At 44.4% G+C, this 13,735-nt stretch overlaps 1 long non-coding RNA gene across 1 annotated transcript in view; it reads right to left on the bottom strand.

Moving 5' to 3' along the window:
* Positions 1–13,735, bottom strand: part of LOC309339476 — a 464,046-nt gene that overhangs the window by 57,755 nt on the left and 392,556 nt on the right. The gene's annotated exons all lie outside the window — the stretch shown is intronic.

Raw genomic sequence — 13,735 nt, 5'->3', positions numbered from 1 at the left:
AAAGCAGGTGCAGTTTTTTTCCAGACACTGAGAGGCAGTGATAGAGAAAATGTGATACGCACACATTTATCCAAACATCTAGCTCGTCCCGTCCCTATGGCTCCAACGGCCATTGTGGTCATTTAAAAATGCAGCGGCCCAATATAAATAACCTAACCTATGATGCTAAAACAAATTGCAATGTAACGGATAAGTAGCAAACAACACCTTGGGAATAACTTCCGAGTCACACTTTTAGGATATGGGTACCAAAAAGGTTCGCTTACACCACAGTTCTAGAAACACTTTAGCCAAGCGCTAAAGGCAAATGGGAGAGTTAAATGCGTGGTTTACAATCCTCACGTCTACTCAGAAGGAAATCAAGGAGATCAGTGGGGTTACTCCCGGGTAAGTGTGTATTGGGATGCAGTCTAATCTCTTCACTTTAAATTAATAGGAGGATCTATTCTAAGAGGACTCAACTTTGGTCGGATAGTGTTAGGAGTTTGCAGTCCACATCAAGCAGAAGGCAACGACAAGGCTGGTTTGAGAGTTTTAACGGATCACTTCTCTTCTTTGGTCGGGAAATGATGTCTATTCATCGCTTGCTTGCTTACTTCATCAGGTAGGATAGGTTAGGGTCGTTGGCCTTTTTTGATGGATCACATCGGAGCTGTTCAAGGCAGCTTCGCAAACTTTCCACATTCAAGCAATGTGTTTAGGAACAGGGTAGATAACTTCCGACTGAGGTTTCCCCAAGCAGCCAACTGAATCTCAACAGGCAGCTGCTCTGGACTTCACCTTGGCCAAGACGCAGAGAGTTTCAACGCACCGCTTAGTAAAGAAATGGCGGTGGGGTAGTTCCTTGTCCTTTCGATTAGGCAGAGGAATGTATTTGGCCAGCCTTGCAAGGGTCCAGTCTGGGGAGCAATAACAGTGAGACTTCAAGGGTGGAAAATAAGAAAGCTTTGTTTCTTATAGGATGCAGATATTGGCTAGTAAGGAGTTCCTGCCTTAGCTAACGTAGTCGGAGATGCAAAGGAGCCCTGCTTGGTCTTTGATTTCTTCAGGAGAGAGAAACAAAAGGAAGATGTCTCCTCTCCTTTCAGCTTCAGAAGCGAGAGTGAGAGACAAGGGGTCGTGGTGGTCAGCAACCCTAAGAATAGCGGTCTAACCATCTAGGAAATGTCAGCACAAATTAAGTTAGATTAGAAAGACAATCTAGGAAGCTTGGAGGTTCCTCTCTCTGTCGACTTTCTCCCCATGCAAACCCCACCAGCCGTAAGACAAGGTGAGTTGCATCCCAACACTTAAAACAGTTTTAGCAATACAGGAGGAAGGACGGGTCTGTAAACGTCTGGAGGCCAGTTTAGTGTGCTGGTTAGTGTCTTGAACTAAGTCTGTGGAGACTCGGGTTCAGTCACGAAGCTCAATGGCTGACCTTAGGATAGTGACTGTCTCTCCGTCTAACATACTTTGAGGGTTATGAAGATACTGAGATAGACTATGGGCCCGTCTTGCTCCTTGCTGTCTATATACCAAGGATGGAGAACATGTGGCTCTTCAGATGCTGTCAGACTACAACTCCCATCATCCCTGACTGCAGGCCATACCGGGAAGGGCAGCTGGGAGTTGGAGTCTCAGAACATCTGCAAGGCGACAGAGTCCTCTTCCTCACCTGTCATGGTTCTTTTCACCGTCTAACTTGATGAACAGTTCTGAACATTTGGAAAGCTTGCCCACTATTTTGCCTTATTTTGATTGATCTAACAGAGGTATTGCCCCAAATATGTACCCAAGGCAAAGTCGAGATCAAAACCGTGGTGTTACGTCCTGTTAGATGTGCAGGCTTGGGACTGAATGAGACTAAGATACCCTCAGAGCAGACCACTGAAATAAATGGGTTGGAGTTAATTATGGCTAATTTCACTTCACTGATTTCAATGAATCTACTCTGCGTATGGCTTAGATGCTTGTTTTGGAACTGAGGCCACTTTTAGACATTCATTAGCAGCCAAAACTTTATCTTCTCTTCTCCGTACCCAAAATGCTCTCCCACCAGGTTCAAGCCGCGGATTGACACACGGGGTCACCAAGAGTTGCTCTTTCCATCCACCTCCCGCTCTTCCCTCCTCACTCCCCAAACTCAATATATAGCCTAAAAGGCCACCATTTCAGGAAAATCTGAGACGTCTGTCACATTACCTAACTTAGTGAAATCATAACAAAGGGCTCCATGAGAAGTGACAGAATAGAAGCTGGAAGGGCTTTTCAGATCTAGTTACACTTCTTTGGTCGTCCCTGATTTCCTCCTTGAAATGTCTCACATTCGCCGCATGTTTGTCGGGCGAGGCTTGATGGAAATCAAAGGCATCGAGTTTTATGCTCCTCGTTGGTTTCCTGCGGGGGGGATTAGATAGGATATCGCAAACACGATTTTTTATTGTCAGATCTTACAAAGGGGGTGGGGAAGAGCAGCGCATGAAGATATGCTGTGCACCCTTACAATACATTACCTACTTACACACAGGCCTCCTGCGCATCATAAGAAAATGGAAATTGGTCCAAACTAATTATTACGTGAGGGTGTGCAGCAATCAGATCATTTCAACCCAGAGGAGCAGCGAAAGTCGCTGTCCCCCGTGCGTTCTTGCGCTTAAAGATAACACTAATGCTTTTTAAAGATATCCGCCTATTTAGTTCTGGTATATCTGTCTCTCCATCGTCCTGTCTTTGTTTCCACGAGGATCTCTAATTAGCCAGCTTGTTCTTCGGTCTGCCTATTATCTGTCTATTCTGTATGCCCATGAACGTGTGTGTGTGTGTGTTTCAAGAGATGCAATGGTGAATATACTAAATATGCTTGTCACGCACAAGGCTCCTCTTTGGATAAGCCAAATGTGACAGCTAATTTCGTATTACGAATCTGAGGGAGTCTAATTTTACCTGCAGGTTCTTGGCTGCGATTCCTTCATCCTCCGTCTGAGTGTGTCCCTCTGAGCAGCAACCAGGTCTCGGTCGGAGTGGGAGACAGCACAGCACACGCAGCCACGTTGGAGTTTTTGTTTCTCATCGCGTCTTGCCTTCCTTGGTTTGACAGAAACACACACACACACACACGATCGGCAAGATGATTCTTTTTGTAGCAGCTCCTCGAGTTGCTCCAGAGCGACAAGTGATGGTGGCTGGCGCCTTTTTGGGGGGACCAGATTCGGGACATGCACAGCTTCCCACATCACCATCCTCTGCCAGGCAGGCAACCCAGCTCCCCACCTCTTTTCCCGACCTCAGAACCAGGCAAAGGGCATTAGGAGCATCTACAACATCCTTTTGTAACCCCCCCAGCCCCTCACCAGTGCAGTGCAATGCAGAAGATGCGTCTGAGGTTCCTCTATGCTCTCTCAGGGGTAGCCAACATGGTGCCATCCAGATATTGTTAGACTGTGATTCCTGTGGGATGTAATCCACTGGGAGCAGTCAAATACAACATTCCTTGTTTTGCTAGAGTGGACATGCAAGGGAATGTTTGGTCCAGCCAGTCCAAACTTCCTGTTTCTCCTGGCCTGGAGCATCCTTCCTTGCATGTGACTAGTGGGTGGTCGTGACCTTTCCAGATCTGGTAAAAAGGCCAAGGCATGCTGCCACTCTCTCTCTTTTCCATCTTCCTTTCATCCTGTGAACTTCCTGGAATGAACTGCTGGCTGCCAGCCAAGCAGTCCCTCAGGTCATCTTCCTGAACACCTCCCACAATTCCCACTATCACTAACCATTGGTCATTCTTTCTGGGGCTGGTGGGAATGAGTCTAAAACAGGCATAGGCAAACTCAGCCCTCCAGATGTTTTGGGAGTACAACTCCCATCATCCCTAGATAACAGGACCAGTGGTCAGAGATGATGGGAATTGTAGTCCTAAAACATATGCTGGACTGAGTTTGCCTATGCCTGGTCTAAAACATCTGGAGGCCATCGCTTTGACTACTCTCATGGTAGCCTGAGAAAACTTTTGGCACAATACGGGGGTTGTTCAGGTGTCACAGGACACTTTGTTTTTGCCACAACACTCTTAACAAGACTCACCCCTCTGGAATAAGGTGACCCAGTGCGAATCTAGCCTGGGATTTCCCACTGATCAACCACCACCATGGTATCTCAGTAGTACCTCATTTGCCTTCTGTGCAGAAGGTCCAGCCCCTGGCATCTCCACGTGGGAGTGGGAATACTCTTGTCTGAAGCCCCGGACTTCAGGGCCATTGGAGTAGCCTGCTGGCCATTGGAGTAGTCAATGTAGATGAAACAACGGTCTTGCTCAATATAAGACAGCTTCCCATAATCCAATTTCCCATGTGGGGCGTTTTTCTTTAAAGTATACATATAGCCTGATGCCATGCATATTTAATCAACTAAGATCAGTGGTCCTATTCTATGTAATTGCAGTAATGGCTGCAATTTGCTACACACTTGTGTGTTTTTCTCATATTTCTATTTTTATTAAAGCTTGAAAGAACAAAGAACAATCAGTATACAGAAAGAAACATCAAATATCAAACTCAAGTATGAATGTTTACTAATGTTTCTCCTGTCTTAGTGTTTTTGTTAACTGCTTCAGGATATTGTTATACCTGAAAAGTGACATATAAATGCCTAAAAGATATAAGCAAATATGGAACTGAAATAATATGCTTAGAATTGGGTTGTGTGTGTACCTAGAATTTCAGCTATTATTGTACCCTAGGTCACATATGACTAAGAAGAAGAGCCGAGGTAGGACTGAAGCCAACTTTACAGACCTTCGTTCTGGCTTATTACAACTCAGAGTCTCAGGTGTTCATGGGTGGACTATGGTTTCTTAATGACTGAGGAAATGAACTCTGTCCACAGTCAGAGAATAACAGCTCATAATTCATAACCCCTATGTCCCAAGGCTGAAACCTAGCACTGATTAACTCTAAAAACTGTTCTTTTAAAAGACATAGGTGCTGATTGTAAGTCTGGAGATGGTTGATTCTGGGGTTGTGCCCTTTTAGATTCTTGGATCTAAAGCCATTTTTTGCTTTCTGCAGTAGTATTTAGCTATATTAGGCCCAGTTGTTCTTTGTTAGCCTGTGCAGTACTTTCAAGTCTGCCAACACATGATCCCATTGGGGTGCCCCACTAACCAACCTGTTAGCCACATTCTGCACTTGCTTCAGCTTCTGCACAGTCTTCAAGGGCAGCCCCACATATTGTGAACTGCAGTAGTCCAAATAGGAGGTCACTAGAGGATGGACTGCTGAGGCCAAACTATCTTGGCCCAGGAACAGTCATAGCTGGCAAACTAGCTTAAACCTCCCACAGCAGATAATTCCCAGACAGGAGAACCCCCCACCCAAATCATGTCCCTCTTATCAGGATTCAGTTTATTGTCTCCCTACCAGCCCAGTACTGCTTCCAGACACTGATCCAACACCTTCACAGCTTATCCTGATTCAGATGGAATGGAGAGGCAGAGTTATTTCCATAGTGAAGTATTCAGGATTTGGGAACCAGGGGATAATAATCTACCTCCCAGTGATGGAAATAACACTCCCATTCTTCCCAATGGACTGCAGCTACCTGCTAGTTCAACAGGGCCAAAGGGATGCTTGTGTTTGCTCCTGCATAGAAACAGTTGTGGTTTGTTGCCGATCTCACTCTATTATCTCCTATGACCAGACAATTCAGAAATAAGTTATGTCACACTGTAGTCTTCCCCCACTCCCCTACCCCAAGGAAGTGTTGTAATGCCCAAATGAATGAAATGGTGCCCAAGGCAATTTTTCCTACATGGAGATGAAGTTTGCAGCTAAATGAGATCTTCCCAGCTTTAGGACAACCACCTACACATGAGACTTTTCAGGGTGGGGACAGTGGTAATCATGTTGCTTGCTTCAGGACGACATCAAGCCCTTGCTCTCCACCTAGCTAGAGGACAGCACATGTGTACTGGACTTGGCTTCTGTGAAAGTCCCAGTTGCTTGCTGATAATGCACATGTATTTGTTTTGGGCCATTTTTGGGAGGATTGCAAAAGACAGAGAGCTTTAGTTGGCATCTCCTATTTTGGACAGTCATGAGGAGCTTAAATTAGTATGTAACTGTTTTTTTTTATACTATTCCCCAAAAAGTCCTGGAGAGTGTGGTTTTGTGGGGTACTGGGACACCTGTTAGAGAGCCCAACCCCCCAATTTCCTTACTCTTGGTTATTTAGAGCAAGGCATCCTTGAAGGATGTCTGCACAGAGCCTCTACCCCAAATTCTTGGATTTTGTGTCTTTGGGTGGTGACCAATATTAGTTATACTTAGAATAATAATTGAAATTAATGAACATTATTAAGTTAGGTCCATAACTTTAGGGGGTCTACTCTGAGTAAACCTTATTTGAATCCTTTGAGCCCCATAACGAGAAGCCAAGGAGATGTTTGCATATGCATCCTCTGTCTTTCACATCCCCTTTCGATACTCACACCCTTTTTGAAATAAAGGACCCTCGAAGTTTCCTATATAAAGAAGTGTAGTCAGAAAATTCTTAAAAGAAACATTTTCTGTGTCACTCACACATTGACCGTCAGATCATCTAGCAGTACGTAATGGAGTTAAGTTCACATATTTATGATTATGACTGATTGAAACCCCAGCTTTTAAACCAAGGTACACATATGTGTGAAACAGTCCTAAGCAAACATAGGTATGATATGCAATTTGCATATTGCGAGTATTAATGCCAGGGAATGCTTTTAATCAAGGGGTTGGCAACAACAGTTGCGGTACTATTTCAGGTATTTTTAGAAATAAATATTGTCAGATCTTGCCAGGAGAATCTGAAATACAGTTTTGCATTCCACCCCTCAACCCACAGCTTCTGGAACAGCTCAACTAAAGGATTTGTTGTTTTGCGGTTATTGATAATTATTTTGTAGCTCACTCATATGAAGGAACCATAAATATTATGTAGAGTATTTATGTGCACACACACGTATATCACACAGTTAATTATGTATTACACAGACACACTTTGGATGCATTTCCCTACTTAAACGCTTATGCTTCGATACTAAACACATTAACTGGAAGTGCGTCAGAAATCTAATGAAATGTTAACTCCTAGAATAGTAAAATAATATTATATCGGGAGACTATTTATTTTTTAAATACCCCCCCTTTCGGGATCGGGTTGGTTTTTAACAGAATTTTGGAGGTGAGAGGAATCGTATGTATTTTTGTGTTTTTATATTGTAAAGTGCCTTGTAAATTTCGGATGAAGGGCGGTATAGAAATTATGATGATGATGATACGAAGGTATAAAACAGGAATTCCACAAGACCCCCCGAATCTAATTTTTTGTAGATACCAATTATTTTAATTGACTGTTTCAGAACAAAGAGGTTTTTAAGGACTTTAGGCACAGACTGCAAATATTGTCATCTACAGATCAATCATAGGCATATTTATAAAGAAATAAGTCCTACTGTGTTTAACGGGGCTTATTTCCAATTAAGGATGAGATCCTATACACACTGAACTCAGTGGGGATTACTTCTGCGTAGATTTACATAGGATGGCATTGTTTGTTCGAGTTGTAACCACCACAGCAGCTCAATGCTAGCGGTGGCTACTCAGAAGTAAGTCCTATTGAATTCTATAGGTCTTACTTCCAAGTGAGTGTGGAAGGACCGCAGACCTGGTTTTCTTTCTACTTTCGGAAATACTGTAACATAAAAGAAGTATCCTCTTCTCCTCTACTATAGGGGGAAACGCCACAACAGCAATGCGCTTCTCTCGAGGCTCGAGCTCCCATGTTTCTGTCCTTTTTCTGATCGAGGTTTAATTTATTTTGTGGTTCATTTCATCAAAATGCTGTTCCCGGCCCGGGCCAAACGTCACAGGAGGGAAGGCTGTCCAAAACGAGGAGGAAACGGTGATAGTGCGAGGAAGATCTTTCATCCGATTCACCCGTGTTTTTGGAAAGCGAGTGCTACAGAAATCGCCGGCTCTGCTTATTTCCAACGAAGGCTGCGAAGATCTTCGGTATAATGACCTGGAAATTCCTGCACTTTTCCGATGCCTTTGGGATCCGGATTCAAAGCGCCTCGAGGGTTTAGTTACAAGGGACTGGACATCATCACGTGTGCCGAGGTTTCCTTTGTGTTGACTTCGACGTGCCTGTTTCCAGCGAGGAGCTGCATTTCTCGACGTAACCAGCGCATTCTCCGGGAAGGTAAGAGCGTTGCCGTTGCCCTTTTAACTGCGGGAGCCGCGCGCTTCTGCGGTGGGGCCCACCGAGTCCCATGCGTCGGGACAGCCGTCAGGCAGAGCACAGGGCTCCGCCTCCCCGGCTCTCCGAAGCCCCGCCCCGATCCTCTCTTTACCGGTCTGGGCGAAGCCGTCGGGTGGCTGAGTCGGTCCTGCTGCCCGCCTGCTCTCCCACTAAGCCGCCGCGAATTTGCTGCTGCTAGTGCGGAGCTGCTTGGCTCGTCCGACGCCGCTGGCGGAGAGGAGGTGGGCTGGACACCCGCAGCAGCCGCGGCAGTGACGCGCCGCAGTCTCCTCCTCCTCCTCCTCTTGCACTCGTCTCCATGCTGCGACGCCTATCGGCTTGTTTGGAGAGAGGCGGCCGCCGTCTAAGACATTGCAAGGCAGCGGGGGAGTGAATGGAGACGAGGAAAGGGCATGGAAGAGGCGCGGGTCGACGCAGGGAAAGGTTAAGATTGTGATCCCATAGGCACACTTAATCCGGAGTAAAAACAAACAAAGGATGGGGCGATGAACGGATTCGGAGACGAAAGAGATAAATGCGTAAGGATGGACGGAGATTTGAGTTTTTTGCTGGGGTGATCAAGGGCATATAACCAACTAATTTAGGAATCAAAAAATGCCTGCCCTGTCTCAGCAGCATGAAGTGGGGGACCCGGCCTTTCCTCCTCCGGAACTCTCCCAAGAATAGGAAAAGCTGCAACACCAGCAGCGTTGCTAAACAGTGAAGTTGAGCTAAAGCCCGGCTAGTGGGGGCAGTGCACGGGAAGGATTGCAGCAAGGGGCAAAAAAAGTTTCCTTGCTTTGCATGACTGTGAGTGACCATCAGGCCAAATTGTTAAGCATGCAAGTGGGTCCAAAGTGACCTAGTCCAAATGGGTATCATCCCGTCAGAGTTTGGCCCTTTTACGTCTTGCATTTGATGGTGACGTAAGCACCTCCCCTTAAGTTCCAAAACATTTCCAGGGCAGCTTACAAAAGGAGATATTTGGGCACATACATGTGTTCCCTTTTGAAGTTATTGGGAGCTGTGCAGCCCAATCCTGTGCACTTTGAATTTGTGTCCACGTGTTTCAACATTAAAAAGGTAAAGGTAAAGGACCCCTGACAGTTAAGTCCAGTCGCGAGCGACTCTGGGGTTGCAGTGGCACTCATCTCACTTTACAGGCCGAGGGAGCCAGCGTTTGTCTGCAGACAGTTTTTCTGGGTCATGTGGCCAGCATGACTAAGCCACTTCTGGCAAAACCAGAGCAGCGCACAGAAACACCGTTTACCTTCCTTACCTTACCTTTAACTACTTGCACTTTGACGTGCTTTCGAACTGCTAGGTTGGCAGGAGCAGTGACCGAGCAAAGGGAGCTCACCCTGTCATGGGGATACGAACCACCTATTGCCAAGCCCTAGGCTCAGTGGTTTAGACCACAGCGCCACCCGCGTCCCTTGTTTCAACATTAGGCCATATGTTATAGCCACAGTACGGGACGTGGGTGGTGCTGTGGGTTAAACCACTGAGCCTAGGATTTGCCGATCAGAAGGTCAGCGGTTCGAATCCCCACGATAGGGTGAGCTCCCGTTGCTCGGTCCCAGCTCCTGCCAACCTAGCAGTTCGAAAGCACGTCAAAGTGCAAGTAGATAAATAGGTACTGCTCTGGCGGGACGGTAAACGCCGTTTCCGTGCGCTGCTCTGGTTCGCCAGAAGCAGCTTATTCATGCTGGCCACATAACCTGGAAGCTGTATGCCGGCTCCCTCGGCCAGTAAAGCGAGATGAGCACCACAACCCCAGAGTCGGTCACGACTGGACCTAATGGTCAGGGGTCCCTTTACCTTATAGCCACAGTGTGCACATGCATATAGTACATGACCATTGTATGATGCCTTAAATGCATTGTGGCAGCTAATGTAACAGAAAAATCCAAGTTGGCATAAGAATTTTGTCCTGGTTTTCTTAAGTTTGAAAAAGGGACCAGTTGGTGGGTATGGAATTGTAGCCTAACTCAAGCTCACTGCATGTGGTCCTCAGATAGTTGCCCAGAAGGGGATGTGGACCTTGGCTTGCAAAAGGTTCCTCATCCCTGCTAGAAAAGCTACCTACACATTGCCCAAGAAAGATGTTAATCTATTTTTGTATGCCACAACTGCGGCTCGTATTTTGTTAGCTAAAAAGTGGAAAACTCAAGAATTACCAACAGTAGAAGAATGGCAGATGAAGATGATGGATTTTATGGAGCTAGCCGATCTAACCGGAAGAGTCCGTGACCAGAAGGAGGAGGAACACCACAAAGAATGGAAGAAATTTAATGATTATTTAGCTAAATTTGTTAAGCTAAAATAACTGGAAATAGCGTCCAGATACTTAATGGGCTTAGGATTGTATTTATGTTAACTGATAAAATAATATGTCTAATACAAGAAGGAGAAGATTTAAAGATGTTAATGTTTAATTTAATGGGTATTAAAATTGGGATTTGGAAGACCGTTATAAGGATATGCAATGAAATTCAACTAAGAGGAAACGAGGAAGTCGTTTTACAAAGTAAATAACTGTTATTTTCAATAAGGTTTTGATTTATGTTTGTTATGTCTTGTTTGTTTTATGTTTTTGTTTGTCGTTGATATTGTAAAAACTAATAAAATTTTTGCAAAAAAGAAAGAAAGAAAAGAAAAGCTACCTACACTCCTTCCATATTTTGGGAAATGCAAGTGAAACAATGTGTGATGCTTGGAAGCTGGCATGCTATTGTATATAAACACAATATAAAACAATCACCTTCCACACTTAGCATCCCTGAAGGTTGCTAGATGGATAGACAGAAAGATAGATAGAGAGAAGGCAGAGAGGTCAGTGCTTTAAGTGTATTATGCGACCAATAATATTTTTAATGCAGCGATATGTCTTCTATGAAATGGACATAAAATGTAAGCCAAGAGACATGTCTCAGCCTCACCTCCTCGGTGTAAGGAAGCTAGAGCATTCCTCTGTGAAAGACTGTTTTTCAGCCCTGTCCAAATTACAAGTCAGCAGTACAATACAGGTGAGTATATCCAGAGCATTATGGGTAAACAAGAACCATACCACTTGGGGTTTTCCCCTGACTTGCAAAAAGTGTGCAAATGTGCCAAAGTGGAATGTAGCCCTGAAGATTATTATTATTACTATTTCAATAGAAACACATGGCCATGATGCACTCCGAGAACTTTATTTGAATATTGCTAGTGCCCCACTGGTTCATGACAGGGCCGGATTTAGGTCTGATGAGGCCCTAAGCTACTGAAGGTAATGGGGGCCCTTTATATCTTATGTTTTAGGGAGCAGGCTAGCAGGCAGGGCCCATTACTTACATTATAGGAGCCTACACAACACAAAATACTGTTGCTGTATGTAGGTTTTATTTTTATTTTTTTATTTTATATTTTGGAAATGTACATCCAGTTGTTTTTTTCCTTTAATTTTTTTGGGGCCCCCAAGAGAGTGGACCCCTAAGCTATAGCTTGTTTAGCTTATATGTAAATCCGGCACTGGTTCATGATGTGTGTGGATATTCGCTCCCCCCCCCCCCAGCCATGCAGTTCCAAAGTTAAAAAGTGCAATGGTCAACCATCAGAGCAAAACAAAACAAAAAATTCAGGTGCAATTGCACTTTAACCAAACATTTTTTAAAGCAATGTTATTATGTACCAAAAATTGAATTGAAACATTTCCTATTCTAACTATTCATATTAAGGTTAGAATACCATTTGAGAGAGGCTTACAATTCTTTGTTGATAATTCCTCTTAAGGATCATTGTATATTTTCTTCATAATGTACAGAATTGGATAATGTAATATGGATATGAATAATGCAATAAAAATGTAAGGAAAATAAATTTTACAAAAGTGATGAATGATAATGACAGGAGCATAGCATGTTGCAGGAAAGGTAGTGCAGAAATGCAGGTAGGTAATGCAATAACATGATCTGGGGGGAAACACCACCATCAGCCACATCACTGTCTACAACGCAGAAAATGCTTTTGCAGAGGGAAAGCAATAGCACAGTGCCAGTCTATGGATGCAAGAACAATGTTGTAATCCCACTTAAATTTCTTAAATCTGTACCTTTATTATATACCCAGGCTTCATATAGATTGGTAATCTAACAGATATTTAAGTAGGGCATATATGGCTCCCTGACTGGGCTTGACAATACAGGCCTGTAGCAGGGCTTGTCCTACTCCAAGGGAAATCAGTCAGGCTTGACTTCCCTGTACTGTAGTTACGGATGTTGTTGTTTAGTCGTTTAGTCGTGCCTGACTCTTCGTGACCCCATGGACCAGAGCACACCAGGCACTTCTGTCTTCCACTGCCTCCTGCAGTTTGGTCAAACTCATGCTGGTAGCTTCGAGAACACTGTCCAACCATCTCATCCTCTGTCATCCCCTTCTCCTTGTGCCCTCCATCTTTCCCAACATCAGGGTCTTTTCCAGGGAGTCTTCTCTTCTCATGAGGTGGTCAAAGTATTGGAGCCTCAGCTTTACGATCTGTCCTTCCAGTGAACACTCAGGGCTGATTTCCTTAAGAATGGATAGGTTTGTTCTTCTTGCAGTCCATGGGACTCTCAAGAGTCTCCTCCAGCACCATAATTCAAAAGCATCAATTCTTCGGCGATCAGCCTTCTTTATGGTCCAGCTTTCACTCCATACATCACTACTGGGAAAACCGTAGTTAAGGATAATGCATACAAATAATACACAATATTTGAAGCAGAAATATTGCCACAAATGAGCATATGTGAAAAATATAAAGATAACAGGAAAAACATGAGAAATCTGTTGCTTTGGGAACAGTGCGTTCTGGATTCTCAGGAATTGCTTGGTGGACGAATGTTGCCAGCTGTGAACGGCTAGATAACGGCTCCCTCTGTAGGACTGAGATTGCTCAGTGTGTTGAATGAGGGCCAGAATTTTTACTTGTAGTGAAAAAAATTGCCTTAGAATCTCTGCTGAAGGACTGGATAAAAAAAAATAATAAAAAAGAAATATTGGAGCATGGTCTGAAGAGATGTATTTGGGACTTAAAAACACAGGATGAGGCAATCCCCTTTCTCAGGTATGATTGTCATTTAAGTGATTTGAAAATATGCAAGGGCAGAATTACACCCTTGCTCGAGGGCTAACATCTGGACTTTTTGTTATGACTGTCATGGTAGAATGCTCTCTCCGGATACAGAAACTCTTCTCTTTCCACAGTTCTTAATCTCGGTCTGCTGGTTTATTGGTTTAGTGGGACTTAGTGAACATGAGTTTGACCAGCATGAGTTTGACCAAACTGTGGAAGGCAGTGGAAGACAGGAGTGCCTGGCGTGCTCTGGCCCAGGGGGTCACGAAGAGTCGGACACGACTAAACGACTAAACAATAACAGTGAACATAAGACAGGGCGTAACCTGTCTTCCCCAATGAATGTGCACTCGTTTCGCTTAAATAACTTCATTTTGAACAAAAGCCCTCTAG

This window comes from Podarcis erhardii (genome assembly GCF_964252035.2).
Source record: "Podarcis erhardii genome assembly, chromosome: 3".
NCBI lineage: Eukaryota > Metazoa > Chordata > Lepidosauria > Squamata > Lacertidae > Podarcis > Podarcis erhardii.
This window is presented reverse-complemented; position numbering and strand designations above follow the sequence as displayed.